Below are 21820 nucleotides of genomic sequence, written 5' to 3' on the forward strand. Positions count from 1 at the left end.
AGGCTGTTGAGAAGAATCTGACAGTATTGAATCTTCCTTGCTGGCTGAAGTGGGCTTTACAAACTGGTGGCCATGTACGGTGACCCGAGGACATCCTCGTGGATTCAGAACTCTTCAAATTCAGGATGGTGACGTCAGTAAGCTCCCAGGTAAGGGAACATACAGTTCTTTGGAGGTAAGCAGAGACTATAAAAGCCTTGGTTTAGAGGCAAAAAGGTTTGTGGAACAGGGCAAAGTTGTTTTCCCCAATTGATCCCCTGTGGGTCGGACTAGCACTTTTGCCTTTTACTCTTTGTGTGTGATGGTGTTGTTACTGTTTGAATTGCCACCGTCCCGGGCATGAGTGCATTTGCTGGGAAGAGCCCACTAATGATGGGCCACAAAATCGTGTGTAAATAAACACGTCAGCCCACCCTGCTTGTAAATCGATCGTAAATAAGCTCATAGAGCATGGGAGCATAGAGCATGGGAAACTCACACTCCACCCCGCTCCTGTCAGCTCTTCAGGAGCTTCTTGGTCAGCGTAAGCTTAAAATCAAAAGGAAAATCCTGTTGAGTTTTCTTGATGAGTGCGATCGTTGTGCTCCGTGGTTTATAGTGTCAGGATCTCTTACTTTAAGAGCATGGGACAAGTTAGGGAAAGATCTGGATAGAGAAGCTACAGAAGGTAAGCTTAAGCCCGGATCCAAACCTCTCTGGCGAATGGTCTGTGCCTGCTTAGAGGACAAACGATGTGAGGAAGCTGTTAAAACAGGTCAGAAAATCCTCACAGAGCAACAAGAAAGTATGTTTATAGAAGACAGTGCCCTGAAAGAAGTGGGGAATGGGGTAGTAACAGACCTCCACAACCTAGATTGTGCCACCGCTGTAGGAAGGGAAACCACTGGGCAAGTGAGCGTCGATCTATGAAAGACTTGGATGGTCGCCCTCTAGCGACAGGATATGGTGGTACACAGCCAAAAAAACAGACAACGGGGCCCACGACCCCAGGGCCCTCAAATATATGGGGCTCTACAGAAAGACAGGCAGGGACAGGACAAACAGAGGCCTTGGCCTTCTTCTCTTCACCACCTGAAGGACCGAGGAGAGCCACTAAAGGCTCCGCAGGACTGGACCTCCACTCCACCACCAGACTCGTACTGACCCCCCAAATGGGAGTACACCCTATAGATACAGATTTTAGAGGACCTGTCCCTAAAGACACAGTTGGGCTGGTGTTGGGACGCTCTTCTTCTGCCCTGAAAGGTTTACAAATTGTACCTGGAATAATTGACCCTGATTATTTAGGCACAGTAAAATTCCTGGTAGCCTCTCCCCAGGGAATTACTGCTATTTCCCCTGGAGACAGAATTGCCCAGCTGCTGCTTCTGCCTAGCTTACATAGGCGCTTTCCTGCAGAAAATAGAATCAGAGGAGACTGGGGCTTGGGATCTACAGGTTCCCGATTTGCCTTTATCTCATTAGGTGATTGTCCAATGTTAACATTGATTGTAGAGGGACGGTCATTCCTTGGTCTGTTAGAGACTGGAGCAGATCATAGTATCATCTCTATTCATGACTGGCCACCTACGTGGCCCACACAAACATCATTGCAGGCCCTACGTGGTCTGGGGTACGAGATGGCTCCTTTAATAAGCTCCAAAGAATTGACATGGAAGGATGCAGAAGGTAGATCCCGAAAGATTACTCCCTATATTATAGACACTCCTGTGACTCTGTGGGGTAGAGATGTCTTAATAAATCTAGACATGAGACTGACTAATGAGTATTGCCCACAGGCCAAGGATACGATGATAAAAATGGGCTACATGACCAGAAAAGGTCTAGGAAAATATTTACAAGGACAGGTTGACCCATTACTGTTGACTTCTAAAAGAGACAGGATGGGTCTGGGTTTTTCTTAGGGGCCATTGAGGTAGGCATACTCATTACATGGAAAACAGAGGATTATGTGTGGGTTCCTCAATGGCTTTCATCCTCTGAAAAATTGACTGCTGCTGCTGAATTGGTGTCTGAACAGCTGAAATTGGGACATATACAGCCATCCACATCATCCTGGAACACACCCATATTTGTTATCAAGAAAAAAATCAGAAAAATGGCGATTGTTACATGATTTAAGAGCTATCAATTCTCAGATGCAAATAATGGGTCCCATACAAAGAGGTTTACCATTGCTCTCTAGTATTCCTGCTGGTTGGCCTATTATTATTATTGATATTAAAATTGTTTTTTTCCATCCCTGTTGCCCCGCAAGATAGCGTGCGATTTGCATTTACTTTGCCCTCTATGAATAATGAAGAGCCTGATAAGCGCTATCAGTGGGTGGTTTTGCCTCAAGGTATGGCTAATAGCCCTACTATATGTTAGCTATATGTAGGACAAGCCTTACAGCCTGTACGTGACCAATTTCCAAAATTAAGAATAATACATTTTATGGATGATATATTGCTTTCCACAAAAGATTGTGACACCTTAAAAGCGGCCTATGTGGAAGTGGTTAAGGTGCTTGAATAACCAATTGTTCATAGCACCTGAAAAGGTTCAAGTGGGACAAATTGGGGAGTATTTAGGAACAAAAATTACTTCTCATAGTATTTCCTCTCAGAAAATTGAATTACGAAAAGATCATTTAAAAACATTAAATGACTTTCAGAAATTATTAGGAAGCATAAATTGGATTCGACCCTATATTAAAATGTCCAATGTAGATTTACAACCACTCTATGAGATCCTGAAAGGGGATTCTCAGCTTACTTCACCCCGTGCTTTAACCAAGGAAGCACGATTATCTCTAAGGAAAGTAGAGAAAAGACTGGAAATGGCAGTGCTAAGAAGGTACAAGGAAAAGGAGGATCTCCTTTGGTGTATACTGAGAACCTTTCCTCAGCCTACAGGAGTACTATGGCAACAAGGACCGCTTCATTGGATTTATCCCCATATTTCTCCTAATAAGACCCTTGAGTATTACCCTTCTGCTGTTGCACAGCTTGCTATGTTAGGTGTTAAATCTTGTATTCAGCCTTTTGGTATTTTACCCAAGAAAATTATTATACCATATACTGCAACTCAGATGGAAACATTGTGTGCCTTGATAAGTGATTGTGCCCTATTATGATGTAGTTTTGATGGAGAGTTTGACAATCATTATCCTAAGGATCCTTTGCTACAATTTTTTACTGAACATCCAGTGATTTTTCCTAAGGTCACTGCCTCAGAGCCTTTGTCTGGAGCGTTAGATATTTATACAGATGGCTCCAAAAGGCTACACCTACAGGCTTAGGTGTCTATATGGTTGATTCTCAAGAACCAGTATTAATTCATTACAGTCCAGGCACCCCCCAAATTACAGAATGTAAAATTGTATTGGAAGTTTTTAAAAGATTTCATGATTCTTTTAATTTAATTTCTGACTCTGCGTATGTAGTTAATGCTGTGTGCTCACTTGAAATTGCAGGGCCAATTCGGTCGACTAGTACTGTATGTCAAATTCTTTTAGGGTTACAAAAGGTGATTTGGGCCAGAAAAAAAATTTTCATACAACATATTCGAGCTCATACTAATTTGCCTGGTCCCATGACCAGCAATAGTGTCCTGGTGGATGCTAGTACTCACAGAGAGTTTATTTTTCATGCTGCTCCGGTTGATCTCGCTAGAGAATTTCATCAAAAGTTTCATGTTCCTGCTTTCACTCTTCAGCAAAAATTTAAAATCTCTAGAGCTGCAGTTCGTAATGTGGTGTTACATTGCCAGAATTGTGTTCAGTTTCACCACCCTCCTCAGGTGGGGATAAACCCTCGTGGTCTGGTCCCGCTAAAACTTTGGCAAATGGATGTCACACACATATCTCAATTTGGAAATTTAAAATACACTCATGTTTCTGTTGATATCTGTTCCAGTATTATACATGCCACTCTGATGACTGGTGAAAAGGCTCGTAATGCCATTAGTCATTGCTTAGAGGCATGGGCGGCCTGAGGAAAGCCTGATAGTCTCAAGACATAAAATGAGCCTGCCTACACTGCAAAGTCCTTTCAGGCATTTTGCGGGTCAGTCATACTACAGGATTACCGTACAATCCCCAAGGTCAAGGAATTGTGGAAAGAGCACATCGTACCTTAAAAGAGCTTCTACAAAAACAAAAAGAGGGAATTGCCAGCAGCCGAACACCTAAAGAACAACTTTCTTTAGCTCTTTTTACTCTAAATTTCTTCATTTTGGATGTGCATGGTCGCTCTGCCGCAGATCGCCATGCTGCTCCTACTCCTATGACTAATGGAGAAGTAAAGTGGAAGGATGCCTTAACTGATGAATGGCGTGGCCCAGATCCCATGATTTCGAGATCTAGGGGAGCCATTTGTGTTTTTCCGCAGGATCAAAAAAATCCAATCTGGGTGCCTGAGTGCTTGACTCGAAAAGTGCCTTCTGCTCTTCTTGAAGATGAGACTACGAACTCTACTATTACTACTGGGAATGGTAATACAGGTTGATTCGCTCACTCTGTGGGCTATTGCCAGATCCTGGCCAGTACTTATGCCAGTTCATAGCAATTCTACTGTTTTGCCAACTTTTTCCTCCACGTCCTGTTTGCGTGGTGTTCCTTGTATAGTGCCAAATGGAGAATTGCCCCAACGGTATACTGCCACTAATCTTTCTTTGTTGCATACATTATGTTTTACTCTTAAAAATTCCTCCCAGCCTTGTTTATGGCTGCAAAGGACCACATTGGCTAATTGGTTAGATCCTGTGAGCAATAGTGCTATAGGCACTGGAACCATCCTGGCTGCTTTGAGTCAAGTTATCCAAGGAGCCTTTTCAGGCAGCGGAGACACATCAGTTATTAATTCCGCTGAGTTGAACATTACAACTTTAATTAGGATGCATAATTGTAATTTTCCATCATGGTCAGGACAAGGCAATTACACACTGGATAACTCTACCTGTGGTAGAGTCCTACCTACTTGCCCCCCATATCAAGAGTTTCCACCTGATTTTACCCCGTGTCAAAGTCCATATCATAGAGCAAAACAATTCCTGCTAGGATTTGAATTTTCCCCTCTCTTGACCATGTATAGTATGATTGGGGGAAAAATAAGCCTGGCAAGCATAATTTTTGGCCTTGGTATCAATGGGTATTGTCAAATGAGCAGGGAGCATACACATCTCTGATTCCTTTTGCCCGATTATTGGGTGAAGACTTTACATTGTATAATATTTCTGCCACTAGAACAAATAACAAAACCAGTTTAATAAATGTAAAGATTAATGGCCTTTTAGCAAATGATACTGCCGTTAGTACTTCAGTATGTGTTAGGCCACCTTTCTTCTTTCTGATAAGCACTAATATAAGCGATGATGCTTTAAATTGCAATAACTCTGATGTAGTCTGCTATTTAGCTGAATGCTGGAATGGCACAAATGATACCGCAGTGATGGTCAAGATTCCCTCTTTTGTGCCTATCCCTGTGGAAGCAAATCCAGATAATTTCCCATACTTCATTTACTAAGAACCCAAAGGGATTTTGGTATTATGGCAGCTATAGTTTCAACTATTGTGCTGTCTGCTGCTGCAGCTACCACAGCTGCAATTGCTATGACTAATCAAGTACAGACGGCTGAGACTATCAATCAGATTGTGGAAAGGACCGCAGTGGCACTACAGGTACAAGAAGAATTTAATACCCACTTGGCCTCTGGCCTTCTACTAGCTAATCAATGGATAGATTTAATCGATGAACGAATTGAAGCATTATATCATATGACACAGCCGTCCTGTGTTTCCTCCCTTAGAGGTTTATGCATTACTCCTTTGCAAGCTAATTTTTCTCAGTATTCTCAACAGAGCAAAGAAATCTTGAATTATCTGAAAGGAAACTGGTCCATGAAAGCAGAGCAACTATCGAGACAAATGCTGATGCAGATTGCTTTCCTTAACAACACTAGATTGGAACCTATCACGTTTGGAGATTTCACCTCATGGATTACCCATGCTTTCTCCTTTTATAAAGAATGGGCTGGCATGTTTGCCTGGGGGGCCATTGTCCTTTTGGGATGCGGAGTATGTCTATGGCTTTTCTGCCATTTACAATAAGAACATGCCAGACACAAAGCAATTGTTTACCAAGCTATGGTTGCCATTGAAAGTGGTCCATCTCCCAACATATGGCTGGCCTCTTTAAAAAATTAAGAGTTCGCCCTAGATCATTTTCGTCACTGTCATGTGAAGCCATTGTATCCAGAGACGGGCAACTTTCCTCAGGCTCGGACCAACCTAAGACATGGGGCCCGGTGGCGATAGGGTAACCCAAGAATGGGTAATACCGAGTCTCATAGAGGAACGACCTAAGACAGGAGCAATGACATAAATTGACATGGCACCCAGATCTAGACCAGTCATTTTTAGAAAACAAAAAAGAGGGAGATGTAGGGAGCGGCTAAAGATGGCGCCGACATCCGGTGGTCGTTTGTGGTAAACACCCACAATGCTCATGTCTTGGCATTTCTCTGGCAGCTATCAGGCTGGAGTGATATTCATGCTAATGGGGTATTTCATGCTCCACCAATCCCTAAAGGACAAGTATATAGCCATAGCCTGTTTTGTTTATAAGGCTAGTGCCTTTGTTGCTCGGGGTCCCCGTATCAATAATGAGGTGTTCCTGCAATAAAGGCTGTTGAGAAGAATCCGACAGTATTGCATCTTCCTTGGTGGCTGAGGTGGCGTTACAGTCTCTGACTGGTTCTTGTACTTCCTGTGAGCCTTTGAGCCTGGTTGTGTTGGAGAACCTAGGAAACAAGAGGTCTCTCGGTGTGGGAGGGGTCTGAATCACAAGCTCACAGGGCTGAGTTGTAGGCCTGAAGGACGATGTTTCTCAGGCATAGCAGGGTGTATAGGTGCTACCTCCTCTGTGTCCCATGGGGGTCTCAGTTAGGCAAGGTATTGGAGTGGAGGGGTATATCTCACTTGTGAGCCTGGTTATCTAGGAGCACCTGGCAGTCACTTTGTCTCTAGGTTTGGGAAGGGGTGTACATTTTTGGCTCTGCCCTGGGTGGAGTTGTGGATAGGACAAAAGATCCTCTTTATCGTCCAAACTTTTGAATTTAAATTTTTAACATTTTGAAAATTTATTTTATCACTTTTAGCATATGTTGCAAAAAAGAATAAATAGATTTTGTTATATATTCAAGTATGTATAATAATGTACTTTGATTACACTCACTACACATTAACCACTCTCTTTTTCCTACAAGCCTCTTCCTCAGATTTCCTTCCTCTTCCCAATAGGTATCCTTCTACTCTCTTGTCTTTAATCTATGCAATCTGTGTATGTATCAGAATATGGAATGCTTGGCCTTCTGAGTCTAGTGTATACACACGCACACACAAACACTCATGCACCCCCTACACACATGTACATATATATCACATAATGTTGTATACTTTATATAAGCATAGATTTTTATTTTTGAAATATTATCTTCTAATCAAATTACTTTTAGGTTTCCTTAAATTTTCTAAACCCATTTCAACTAGTCTTTAATCCTATAATTTTTTTTTACTAATTTATTCCATAAATATAGTTTCAAATCTTAGTGTGCCACACTAATAACATGAAAAGATATATTTAATGTTTATTCAAATATTATAAATTAAATTTCACATAATTACATTAAATTTGGAACCTTCATTAAAATTCTGTAACAAATAAACCTATTACAGGTTCTTTTAAAGGTATTAGTGTTTTGATAATTCTCAAGTGTGTCTCTCACTCTCATTTATTGAATGAACTTACTATATTCAATAATTGTATTTACAGTGGAAAAAGAAAAGAAGAAATTAGGAAGAATTAGTGGTTATTGCAATTTGGTATTTTATGCACTGTAGAGAAAAACTAAAGATAAACTCCAGAGATAGGAATGGTGTAAAATACACAGAGTAGTCAAATTTGGTCCAAATAAATTCTAGTCCATTAGAATACAGTAAACCAGGCTAGTAATGGGAAACTATTCATTAATCTTTACCAAGGTGACATGGCAGGTAGACGGATAGTAGGCTGACAAAATTAATTTTGAAAGATGAAATATTTTAGTAGTACAACAATCAGCATGATAAGTGTAAAAAGAATGAATTCTGTGATAATTTAAACCCTATTCTCACTGGACTCTAAAGATATATCCACTAGAAACAGAGACTGGATGCGCAAAAAAATGGTCAAATATACATCTGGTAACTCATATCACCCAAGTCACTATCTCATTTACAATATTCAACTATAGATTCTCTTCAAGAAAACTAATCACAGTGGCATTCATACTCTCTGTTTATATGGCATAGTGTAATGTTGTAAACATCAATTATGCAGACTGATGTTTTAAAAGAAAGAACTGAAATCATATAAAATTTACATTTCCTTTCTTTACTAAATAGCCAGAGGAATGACTAATGTAGTGTCATGAATAGTCTTCCCTGAGTGTAGTAGAAAGGTGGTATAATTGACATTTTAAATTGAGATGTGTGTATTCAATATTTTTCCTACTAGCAGAAAAATCACTGAATCAGAGTCTGTAGAAAATGAGTTCATGAATCTCTCTAGTAAGAAATAGTCTCGAACTTTTTTCCATTCACAAGCTTTTGGATCACTCCATTTGATGATTATAATGAAATATTAGGGTTTAATTACAGGGAAGCTACAATCTCTACACAGACAAGGATGTTAAGGTATTCTGATAAAACTTCATGTGTTTCCCCTCCCCAACCACCACCCCCTTCCTGCATTCCAGACCTGATATTTCCCTACATTGGAGAGTTCAGCCTTGGCAGCACCAGGGGCTTCTCCTCCCATTGGTACCTAACAAGGCTGCTATCCTCTGCTACATATGCAGCTGGACCCATGGTTCTATCTATGTGTAGTCTTTGGGTAGTGGTTTAGTCCCTAAGAACTCTGGTTTGTTGGTTTTGTTATTCTTATGGGGTTGCAAGCCACTTCAGTTCCTTCAGTCCTTCCTCTAATTCCCCAATGGGGACCCTGTTCTCAGTTCAATGGTTTTCTGCCAGCATTCACCTCTGTATTTGTCATGGTCTGCCTCAGCCTCCCAGGAGACAGCTATATCATGCTTCTGTCACCATGAACTTCTTGGCTTCATCAATATTGCCTAGGTTTCATGGCTGTATATATATGGACTGGATTCCCAGGCAGGGAAGGCCCTGAATGGCCATTCCTTTAGTCTCTGCTTCAAAATTTGTCTCCATTTCTCCTCATATTAATTTTTTGTTCCCCCTTTTAAAACGACTGAAGCATCCACACTTTGGTCATTCTTCTTCTTGAGTTTCTTTTGGTCTGTGGATTATATCTTGGATAATTTGAGCTTTTGAGCTAATATCCACTTATCAGTGAGTGCATACCCTGTGAGGTTTTTTTTTTTTTTTTTTTTTTTTTTTTTGTGATTGGGTTACCTAACTCAGATGATATTTTCTAGTTCCAACCATTTGGCTATGAATTTCATGAAGTCATTTTTTTTGATAGCTGAGTAGTACTCCCTTGTGGAAATGAACTACATTTTCTGTATCCATCTTCTGTTGATGGTTATCTGGATTCTTCCTAGCTTCTGGCTGTTATAAATGAGTCTGTTATTAACATAGTGGCACATGTGTGTTTGTTATATGTTGGAGCATCATTTGGGTATATGGCTAGGAGGGTATAGCTGGGTCCTCAGGTAGTACAAAGTCCAATTTTCTAAGGAACCTCCAAATGGATTTCCAGAGTGGTTGTACCAGCTTGCAATCCCATAAACAATCGAGGCGTGTTCCTCTTTCCCTACATCCTTGCCAGTATCTGTTGTCACCTGAGTTTTTGTTTTCAGCAATTCTGACTGGTGTGAGGTGGAAAATCAGAGTTGTTTTGATTTTCATTTCCCTAATGACTAATGATGTTGAACATTTCTTTAGGTACTTCTCAGTCGTTTGATATTCCTCAACTGAGAATTCTTTGTTTAGCTCCGTACCCCATATTTTAATTGGATAATTTTTCTCTCTTGAGTCTATCTTCTTGAGTTCTTTGTATATTTTGGATATTAGCCCTCTGTTGAATGTAGGATTGGTAAAGATCCTTTCCCAATCTATTTGTTGCTGTTTTGTCCTAATGACAGTGTCCTTTACCTTAAAGAATCTTTGCAGATTTATGAGGTCCCACTTTTTGTTTCTTGATCTTAGGGCATAAGTGTTTTGTTCAGGAACTTTTTCCCAGTGCCCATGTGTTCCAGGCTCTTTCCCACTTTTTCTTCTATTAGTTTGAGTGTATCTAACTTTATTTCGATGTCCTTGATCCATTTGGACTTAAGCTTCATACCGGGTGATAAGAATTGATCGATTTGCACTCTTCTACATGCTGAAGTCCAATTGAACCAGTGCCATTTGTTGAAAGTGTTATCTTTTTTTCCACTGAATGGTTTTAGCTCCTTTATCAAAGATCAAGTTACCATAGGTGTGTGGGTTCATTTCTGAGTCTTCAGTTCTATTCCATTGATCTACCTGCGTCTCTACTCTGAACTCTACCCTTATGACACAGGAAGATATAGAACATGGATCTCATTCCATACTACTAACCCAATACTACAAAGTTTGGTGCAGTCTGGAATGTGTTATAGTTTTGTTCAGTGATGTGTTCCCATCTGTACACAGTGGGTGTCCCCAAACTACTTGGTCATAGATGACTTCATGATATTAAAATGGGGCCACATATTTTCTAATAGAGTGAAACAAGAAAAACTATGTAAAACTTCACAATATAGAGTAAGGTGTTGGTAATTCAATTAATAGGAAATATGTAGAAAATTTTGGGATGGAATATTTTGGGAAGAAAGAGAAAGTGCTATTAAAAGAGGCCAAGACAGAAAGTCTCTGTATCCTCCAACTTTGCTGACTTCATATTATTTGAGAAGATAGTATGATTGTGAACAGCCACATGAGAAAGCCAGAGTTTGAAATCAGTGTGTGAATGAGAATATATGTAAGGTAGGATCATAGATTACTCTTTTCTCACAACACTGTCTGAACTTTCCCTAAGCATGTATGAATGTATAATCTCATTTTGTCTGCTATCAGAGAGGGAACCATAGCATCACATTTTGCCACTTGGAAACTTTTCAACTCTGCATGGCATCATGCGTCCTTCTTGTGCTCCTATTAACTTATGTTTGAGCAAAAGACCTTCTGTGAAACCTCAGCAGCAGGAAAATTATATCTGGCTGTGGTATTTGACTCTAAATTCTGTATTGTCTGCTGCCATCAACAACTTTTTTCAAGTGGGAAGAATTGTTTCCTGAATAGTCACCATCTGTTTTGCCTTTCCCTCCAGAGAGTAAGAATTGTTTTGAGCATGTCACAGTGACTCCACTCAGCTGTTCCTGGATCTTCATCTATATCTTTTGGGAATTTTTTTCAGGCACCATGATTATAGAATGTGTTTATGGTCATTCAACAGGAAAGGCTTTTCTGCAATTGATAAGTCACGTGAGAGGAAGATGGGTGTGTAACAATTCATTACATCATTTACATTGAACCACATATTATCTAAATGTACTTAACACTAAAAAAATTTTAATCAGGTGTTAGTCCTTATGGATTTACAAGTAAAAAACATTAGCTGCAATTAAAATATGTTATGTGTCAGAAAAAATTTCTTCTTTCTTACAAAGACCTGCACTGTGTAGGATTCTTTTAGCATTCTAAAGATCTATATAATAGATCTTAGTGTACCATTTCATTTATATCTGTACAAATTGTGAGTGGGAAGGGAAGCAGAAAGCAGTGAAGTTTTCAGAAAACAGGATTTGCTATTCACTTATTTTTGCAGTTGTTATTAACTATCAGTAACAACTTAGGACAATCACTGGATTTAGAAACCTTGACAATTTACTAGGTTTCCTATGATTTAATTCAAACAATGAAAGGGAGTGACTGGGTGTGTTTTGTAAAATAACAAGCAGTTCAATGACTTTAAAAATTGTTAAGACCAGAGCTTCCAGGGCCTAAGCCACTACCTAAAGACTATACATGGACTGACCCTGGACTCTGACCTCATATGTAGCAATGAATATCCTAGTAAGAGCACCAGTGGAAGGGGAAGACCTGGGTCCTGCTAAGACTGAACCCCCAGTGAACTAGACTGTTCCGGGGAGGGTGGCAATGGGGGGAGGGTTGGGAGGGGAATACCCATAAGGAAGGGGAGGGGGGAGGGGGGAGGGGGATGTTTGCCCGGAAACCGGAAAAGGGAATAACACTCGAAATATATATAAGAAATACTCAAGTTAATAAAAAAAATTGTTAAGACACTTCCACAATTGTGTGGCAAAGAAGATGCCAAATACTATTTTTTAAAGTTACATAACTTTCTCACAAGAATATATGATTTACAAGATAGAGGAGAAGAAAGTCCAACTATCGTGTACAGGACACTCCAATGTACTGAAGTCTTGTTCACTATTAGAATGTGTTAATAGTTTCTCAAATGGTTTGACTCAAAATAGTGCATCTCAAATTGTTATACCTTAAATATCAATGTCATCATTATCAGCAGCAGTAACAGCATAAGTAGAAGAATCAACAGCAACAACAACATTAGCTTACTAGAAATACAGCATCAGACTCTTTTTCAGGCTAATGTACAAGACTCTCTGTGTTTCAGCCAACTTACAGGTGACTGATAAACCCTATTTCAAAAGATAAACTCTCATGTGCATTTTCTCCATTCCTTTATACCATCATCCTCAAATTTTTGCTTGAAATAATATAATACATTTATCATTTTCTTCTCACCCACTGCATACAGAATATGTTCAACATGGTATTTGAAGAAAATCAGACAAAAATGTCATAAGATTTAGATGGGTGAGAATCATAGTTTTCATGGTGTTAACAGGAAGATGACCCTAGTCTATAAGTCTTTTGAGAATGTCAGGACTTAGGACTAATAGGTGAGAAGAAAACATTAGTTCAAGTAAATGAAGAGATGATGGCATTCTAACTTTCCACTACCAGTGGTATCTAAGACTAATTTTGTCACATCAGTTATTTTTCCAAAACCAACACTGCTTTTTAAAAGTGATTCTTTAAGGCTAATTGTTTAATAAAGAAATTGATTCATTCTATTATAATTAAAAACAAAAATATATAAGGAGAAAACTTCAGAGATGACACCATCTTTGTCAGTAATTAAATGTTGATTTTATGTATGAACAGTAGGTGCCAGATATGATTGTTTGATGGATGTGATAGTAAGGTTTTAAGCAAATTCAAAAAATGGCTATAAAGGCAGAACTTGAGGGTTTTTTCTGGGTTTGGCAGAAATAATAAAATATAAGCCAAATTTTTTTTGCTTCTCAAGGGCCCAATTTGTTCAGAAAGAATCTTCTTTGTGAATGTTTTCTAGTTACCTACTTAACTCAATAATAGTCAATGTAAATAAAAAAATAGCATCTAAAAACCTTCATTAATTTTAAAAATTCATATAATTAAATTTTCATTTAAGAAACAAAACCAAAATCATTGCATTACTTTACTTTAATGAAAGTCTCTTGAATTTTTATTATGGTTTGCCTTTTGGGAAACATTTGAGTTTAGATGCTATGAGACATTGCTGACACACCGAAGAACTCTATCTGTTCCAGAGTCTTACTTCTCTAATGCTGAAGGTGAGTTATTCTATAAGTTGCTCTGATAGTATAGAACACTCTGTTTTGCTTGTCCACAGAAAACTAAGTCTTTAATAAAATTTTGACACCAAAATCCTGGATTCAGTCACACAGTCCACAGGTTTAGGGGCTCAGCCCCTCTTATATGATCTGTTATTTCTGACAGCAACAGGGAGAAAAAAAGGTTTCTGGGGCCACCCCTCTGCTTAGTAACCAGTTATAAATCCTATAATTCCCAACACTCAAAATCACAGTTTTAGATATTCATTATAATGACTTGTAGAGTTCTTAAAGATTCTGCAGTTACAATCACAATGTTATTTAAAGTGGAAGTACAGGATAAGATATGGAAGTATTCTGATCTGCAGAGCCTTCTTAAAGAATCAAGGCCTATTAGGCACCATGTACATCAGTATATTTATTAACCAGAAAACTCTTCTGAGAATTTATATATAGGGCTTTTTTGAGTTTAATTACTTAAGTAGAGTTGGTTAAATCTTTGGCCACCTGCTTAAAATCGATTTCTAACCTCTCTTTTCCTTAAATGTTCAGTAGTCTTAAAGTTTTAATGCTGTAATCATTTGCCTAGTCTTATCCTGATATTATATAGGCATCTATAATGAAAGATTTGTATCTTTGATAAAAAAAGAAAACATCCTGTTACTCAAGGGATTTCAATGAAACTGTGGATAAAAACCAAGGTATATATACTTGCAGCAACAAACTTAGTTTTTCAGGTCAAGGATACAAATATTAGGGAAAAGTTATATTCAAATAACATATCCTTTGAATCAGAAACAGACTTTTTATTAAACAATTTGGGATTATTTGAAAGCACTGGGAATAAAGTTAAGACAGTGACAGAGAAGTGTAGGCTTAGATTTCTTCAAAGCGCACTTTAATAAACGTTTTTAAACATTTTAACCACTGTTCTAGCCCACCACCTACCAGAGGTAGTGGACAGGAAAGGTTAATAGGGAAAAGGGTGATGTGGACCTATTTGGAAGTAGCACTCTTGGTGATTCCAATCTTCCCTATCAGGATATCAGCAGTTCAGTTCACAAGAATAAGCTGCAGTAGCAAACACCATTCAGGAATTAGAAATAGCAGTTAATCCAAAAGAAACAGCAAGACTCTCTTAATCAGCCAGGTTTCATGGAAACTGCCAGAAGATATCAAGATGTTCTTTGATGCATTTTGCTCTATGAAGCCACAACAAATCATGATCAGCAAAGAAGGCAAATCATACCAATGCCACAGCATCAGCAATGGCCAATGAAAATATCCAAAGAGTAGCAAGGCAAACCAATGTCACACAGCCTTGTCCAGTGTCTGATGGGTTAGTTTATACCCTTTCCAAACATGATGTGTTTTTTCAAGTATCCACTCTAGCAAAATATCACATAGCCATTTTTTGTAGACACATCCCAGAAAAACAACACTGTGTATTGGCAGTAAAACTTCCTCCCCTGTGTCTGCCTCACCAGAACATCCTCTCATAAGACAATTTCCAGAAAAACATCACAAGATATTACTGAGGCCCCAAAGAAACAAGAAATTTCCACTTTTATTTCACATAGCATGACATTTTTATTGGGAAAGGGTTGAAAATTTAAAAAGAAAATAAATTAAAAACATAAGCTAATTCCAGAAAACCAAATTTGTGAAGTTGAAAAAGGAAATAAAAATAATGTATAAAAAATAATGTCGGCAGCAGCTCTCTGCTCCCAGACCCGGTGAGAGAGAGACCCAACCGCCTGGTCAGGTGGGCACTCCTGAGGCTGCAGAGCGGAAGAGACCACCAACACTGCTCACCCCTGCCCACATCCCTGGCCCAAGAGGAAACTGTATAAGGCCTCTGGGCTCCCGTGGGGGAGGGCCCAGAAGCGGCAGGACACCTGCCTGAGACACCGCCGGAACCTGAAAGAAACAGACCGGATAAACAGTTCTCTGCACCCAAATCCCGTGGGAGGGAGAGCGAAACCTTCAGAGAGGCAGACAAGCCTGGGAATCCAGAAGAGACTGCTCCCTGCACACACATCTCGGACGCCAGAGGAAAAAGCCAAAGACCATCTGGAACCCTGGTGCACTGAAGCTCCCGGAAGGGGCGGCACAGATCTTCCTGGTTGCTGCCGCTGCAGAGAGCCCCTGGGCAGCACCCCAGGAGCGAACTTGAGCCTCGGGACCACAGGTAAGACAAATTTTCTGCTGCAAGAAAGCTGCCTGGTGAACTCAAGACACAGGCCCACAGGAACAGCTGAAGACCTGTAGAGAGGAAAAACTACACGCCCGAAAGCAGAACACTCTGTCCCCATAACTGACTGAAAGAGAGGAAAACAGGTCTACAGCACTCCTGACACACAGGCTTATAGGACAGTCTAGCCACTGTCAGAAATAGCAGAACAAAGTAACACTAGAGATAATCTGATGGCGAGAGGCAAGCGCAGGAACCCAAGCAACAGAAACCAAGACTACATGCCATCATCGGAGCCCAATTCTCCCACCAAAACAAACATGGAATATCCAAACACACCAGAAAAGCAAGATCTAGTTTCAAAATCATATCTGATCATGATGCTGGAGCACTTCAAGAAAGACATGAACACACTTAGGGAAACACAGGAAAACATTAATAAACAAGTAGAAGCCTACAGAGAGGAATCGCAAAAATCCCTGTAAGAATTCCAGGAAAACACAATCAAACAGTTGAAGGAATTAAAAATGGAAATAGAAGCAATCAAGAAAGAACACATGGAAACAACCCTGGATATAGAAAACCAAAAGAAGAGACAAGGAGCTGTAGATACAAGCTTCACCAACAGAATACAAGAGACGGAAGAGAGAATCTCAGGAGCAGAAGATTCCATAGAAATCATTGACTCAAGTGTCAAAGATAATGTAAAGCGGAAAAAGCTACTGGTCCAAAACATACAGGAAATCCAGGACTCAATGAGAACATCAAACCTAAGGATAATAGGTATAGAAGAGAGTGAAGACTCCCAGCTCAAAGGACCAGTAAATATCTTCAACAAAATCATAGAAGAAAACTTCCCTAACCTAAAAAAAGAGATACCCATAGACATACAAGAAGCCTGCAGAACTCCAAATAGATTGGACCAGAAAGGAAACACCTCCCGTCACATAATTGTCAAAACACCAAACGCACAAAATAAAGAAAGAATATTAAAAGCAGTAAGGGAAAAACGTCAAGTAACATATAAAGGGAGACCTATCAGAATCATACCAGACTTCTCGCCAGAAACTATGAAGGCCAGAAGATCCTGGACTGATGTCATACAGACCCTAAGATAACACAAATGCCAGCCCAGGTTACGGTATCCAGCAAAACTCTCAATTAACATTGATGGAGAAACCAAGATATTCCATGACAAAACCAAATTTACACAATATCTTTCTACAAATCCAGCACTACAAAGGATAATAAATGGTAAAGCCCAACATAAGGAGGCAAGCTATACCCTAGAAGAAGCAAGAAACTAATCGTCTTGGCAACAAAACAAAGAGAATGAAAGCACACAAACATAACGTCACATCCAAATATGAATATAAAGGGAAACAATAATCACTATTCCTTAGTATCTCTCAATATCAATGGCCTCAACTCCCCAATAAAAAGACATAGATTAACAAACTGGATACGCAACGAGGACCCTGCATTCTGCTGCCTACAGGAAACACACCTCAGAGACAAAGACAGACACTACCTCAGAGTGAAAGGCTGGAAAACAATTTTCCAAGCAAATGGTCAGAAGAAGCAAGCTGGAGTAGCCATTCTAATATCAAATAAAATCAATTTCCAACTAAAAGTCATCAAAAAAGATAAGGAAGGACACTTCATATTCATCGAAGGAAAAATCCACCAAGATGAACTCTCAATCATAAATATCTATGCCCCAAATACAAGGGCACCTACATACGTAAAAGAAACCTTACTAAAGCTCAAAACACACATTGCACCTCACACAATAATAGTGGGAGATTTCAACACCCCCCTCTCATCAATGGACAGATCATGGAAACAGAAATTAAACAGTGATGTCGACAGACGAAGAGAAGTCATGAGCCAAATGGACTTAACGGATATTTATAGAACATTCTATCCTAAAGCAAAAGGATATACCTTCTTCTCAGCTCCTCATGGTACTTTCTCCAAAATTGACCATATAATTGGTCAAAAAACGGGCCTCAACAGGTACAGAAAGATAGAAATAATCCCATGCGTGCTATCGGACCACCACGGCCTAAAGCTGGTCTTCAATAACAATAAGGGAAGAATGCCCACATATACGTGGAAATTGAACAATGCTCTACGCAATGATAACCTGGTCAAGGAAGAAATAAAGAAAGAAATTAAAAACTTTTTAGAATTTAATGAAAATGAAGATACAACATACTCAAACTTATGGGACACAATGAAAGCTGTGCTAAGAGGAAAACTCATTGCGCTGAGTGCCTGCAGAAAGAAACAGGAAAGAGCATATGTCAGCAGCTTGACAGCACACCTAAAAGCTCTAGAACAAAAAGAAGCAAATACACCCAGAAGGAGTAGAAGGCAGGAAATAATCAAACTCAGAGCTGAAATCAACCAAGTAGAAACAAAAAGGACCATAGAAAGAATCAACAGAACCAAAAGTTGGTTCTTTGAGAAAATCAACAAGATAGATTAACCCTTAGCCAGACTAACGAGAGGACACAGAGAGTGCGTCCAAATTAACAAAATCAGAAATGAAAAGGGAGACATAACTACAGATTCAGAGGAAATTCAAAAAATCATCAGATCTTACTATAAAAACCTATATTCAACAAAACTTGAAAATCTTCAGGAAATGGATAATTTCCTAGACAGATACCAGGTATCAAAGTAAAATCAGGAACAGATAAACCAGTTAAACAACCCCATAACTCCTAAGGAAATAGAAGCAGTCATTAAAGGTCTCCCAACCAAAAAGAGCCCAGGTCCAGACGGGTTTAGTGCAGAAATCTATCAAACCTTCATAGAAGACCTCATACCAATATTATCCAAACTATTCCACAAAATTGAAACAGATGGAGCCCTACCGAATTCCTTCTACGAAGCCACAATTACTCTTATACCTAAACCACACAAAGACACAACAAAGAAAGAGAACTTCAGACCAATTTCCCTTATGAATACTGACGCAAAAATAATCAATAAAATTCTGGCAAACCGAATTCCAGTGCACATCAAAACAATCATCCACCATGATCAAGTAGGCTTCATCCCAGGCATGCAGGGATGGTTTAATATACGGAAAACCATTAACGTGATCCATTATATAAACAAACTGAAAGAACAGAACCACATGATCATTTCATTAGATGCTGAGAAAGCACTTGACAGAATTCAACACCCCTTCATGATAAAAGTCCTGGAAAGAATAGGAATTCAAGGCCCATACCTAAACATAGTAAAAGCCATATACAGCAAAACAGTTGCTAACATTAAACTAAATGGAGAGAAACTTGAAGCAATCCCACTAAAATCAGGGACTAGACAAGGCTGCCCACTCTCTCCCTACTTATTCAATATAGTTCTTGAAGTTCTAGCCAGAGCAATCAGACAACAAAAGGAGATCAGCAGGATACAGATCGGAAAAGAAGAGGTCAAAATATCACTATTTGCAGATGACATGATAGTATATGTAAGTGATCCCAAAAGTTCCACCAGAGAACTACTAAAGCTGATAAACAACTTCAGCAAAGTGGCTGGGTATAAAATTAACTCAAATAAATCAGTTGCCTTCCTCTATACAAAAGAGAAACAAGCCGAGAAAGAAATTAGGGAAACGACACCCTTCATAATAGACCCAAATAATATAAAGTAACCCGCTGTGACTTTAACCAAGCAAGTAAAAGATCTGTACAATAAGAACTTCAAGACACTGAGGAAAGAAATTGAAGAAGACCTCAGAAGATGGAAAGATCTCCCATGCTCATGGATTGGCAGGATTAATATAGTAAAAATGGCCATTTTACCAAAAGCAATCTACAGATTCAATGCAATCCCCATCAAAATACCAATCCAATTCTTCAAAGAGTTAGACAGAACAATTTGCAAATTCATCTGGAATAACAAAAAACCCAGGATAGCTAAAGCTATCCTCAACAATAAAAGGACTTCAGGGGGAATCACTATCCCTGAACTCAAGCAGTATTACAGAGCAATAGTGATAAAAACTGCATGGTATTGGTACAGAGACAGACAGATAGACCAATGGAATAGAATTGAAGACCCAGAAATAAACCCACACACCTATGGTCACTTGATTTTTGACAAAGGAGCCAAAACCATGCAATGGAAAAAAGATAGCATTTTCAGCAAATGGTGCTGGTTCAACTGTAGGGCAACATGTAGAAGAATGCAGATCGATCCATGCTTATCACCCTTTACAAAGCTTAAGTCCAAGTGGATCAAGGACCTCCACATCAAACCAGACACACTCAAACTAATAGAAGAAAAACTAGGGAAACATCTGGAACACATGGGCACTGGAGAAAATTTCCTAACAAAACACCAATGGCTTATGCTCTAAGATCAAGAATCGACAAATGGGATCTCATAAAACTGCAAAGCTTCTGCAAGGCAAAGGACACTGTGGTTAGGACAAAACGGCAACCAACAGATTGGGAAAAGATCTTTACCAATCCTACAACAGATAGAGGCCTTATATCCAAAATATACAAAGAACTCAAGAAGTTAGACCGCAGGGAAACAAATAACCCTATTAAAAAATGGGGTTCAGAGCTAAACAAAGAATTCACAGCTGAGGAATGCCGAATGGCTGAGAAACACCTAAAGAAATGTTCAACATCTTTAGTCATAAGGGAAATGCAAATCAAAACAACCCTGAGATTTCACCTCACACCAGTGCGATTGGCTAAGATCAAAAACTCAGGTGACAGCAGATGCTGGTGAGGATGTGGAGAAAGAGGAACACTCCTCCATTGTTGGTGGGATTGCAGACTGGTACAACCATTCTGGAAATCAGTCTGGAGGTTCCTCAGAAAATTGGACATTGAACTGCCTGAGGATCCAGCTATACCTCTCTTGGGCATATACCCAAAAGATGCCTCAACATATAAAAGAGACACGTGCTCCACTATGTTCATCGCAGCCTTATTTATAATAGCCAGAAACTGGAAAGAACCTAGATGCCCTTCAACAGAGGAATGGATACAGAAAATGTGGTACATCTACACAATGGAATATTACTCAGCTATCAAAATCAACGAGTTTATGAAATTCGTAGGCAAATGGTTGGAACTGGAAAATATCATCCTGAGTGAGCTAACCCAATCACAGAAAGACATACATGGTATGCACTCATTGATAAGTGGCTATTAGCCCAAATGCTTGAAATACCCTAGATCCCTAGAACAAACAAAACTCAAGACAGATGATCAAAATGTGAATGCTTCACTCCTTCTTTAAATGAGGAAAAAGAATACCCTTGGCAGGGAAGGGAGAGGCAAAGATTAAAACAGAGACTTAAGGAACACCCATTCAGAGCCTGCCCCACATGTGGCCCATACATATACAGCCACCCAATTAGACAAGATGGATGAAGCAAAGAAGTGCAGACCGACAGGAGCCGGATGTAGATCGCTCCTGAGAGACACAGCCAGAATACAGCAAATACAGAGGCGAATGCCACCAGCAAACCACTGAACTGAGAATAGGTCCCCTGTTGAAGGAATCAGAGAAAGAACTGGAAGAGCTTGAAGGGGCTCGAGACCCCAAAAGTACAACAATGCCAAGCAAGCAGAGCTTCCAGGGACTAAGCCACTACCTAAAGACTATACATGGACTGACCCTGGACTCTGACCCCATATGTAGCAATGAATATCCTAGTAAGAGCACCAGTGGAAGGGGAAGCCCTGGGTCCTGCTAAGACTGAACCCCCAGTGAACTAGTCTATGGGGGGAGGGCGGCAATGGGGGGAGGGTTGGGAGGGGAACACCCATAAGGAAGGGGAGGGGGGAGGGGGATGTTTGCCCGGAAACCGGGAAAGGGAATAACACTCGAAATGTATATAAGAAATACTCATGTTAATAAAAAAAAAAAGCACAAAAAAAATGTCAACATAGTGGT

Source organism: Rattus norvegicus, chromosome X, assembly GCF_021556685.1.
Source record: "Rattus norvegicus strain SHRSP/BbbUtx chromosome X, alternate assembly SHRSP_T2T, whole genome shotgun sequence".
Classification (NCBI taxonomy): domain Eukaryota; kingdom Metazoa; phylum Chordata; class Mammalia; order Rodentia; family Muridae; genus Rattus; species Rattus norvegicus.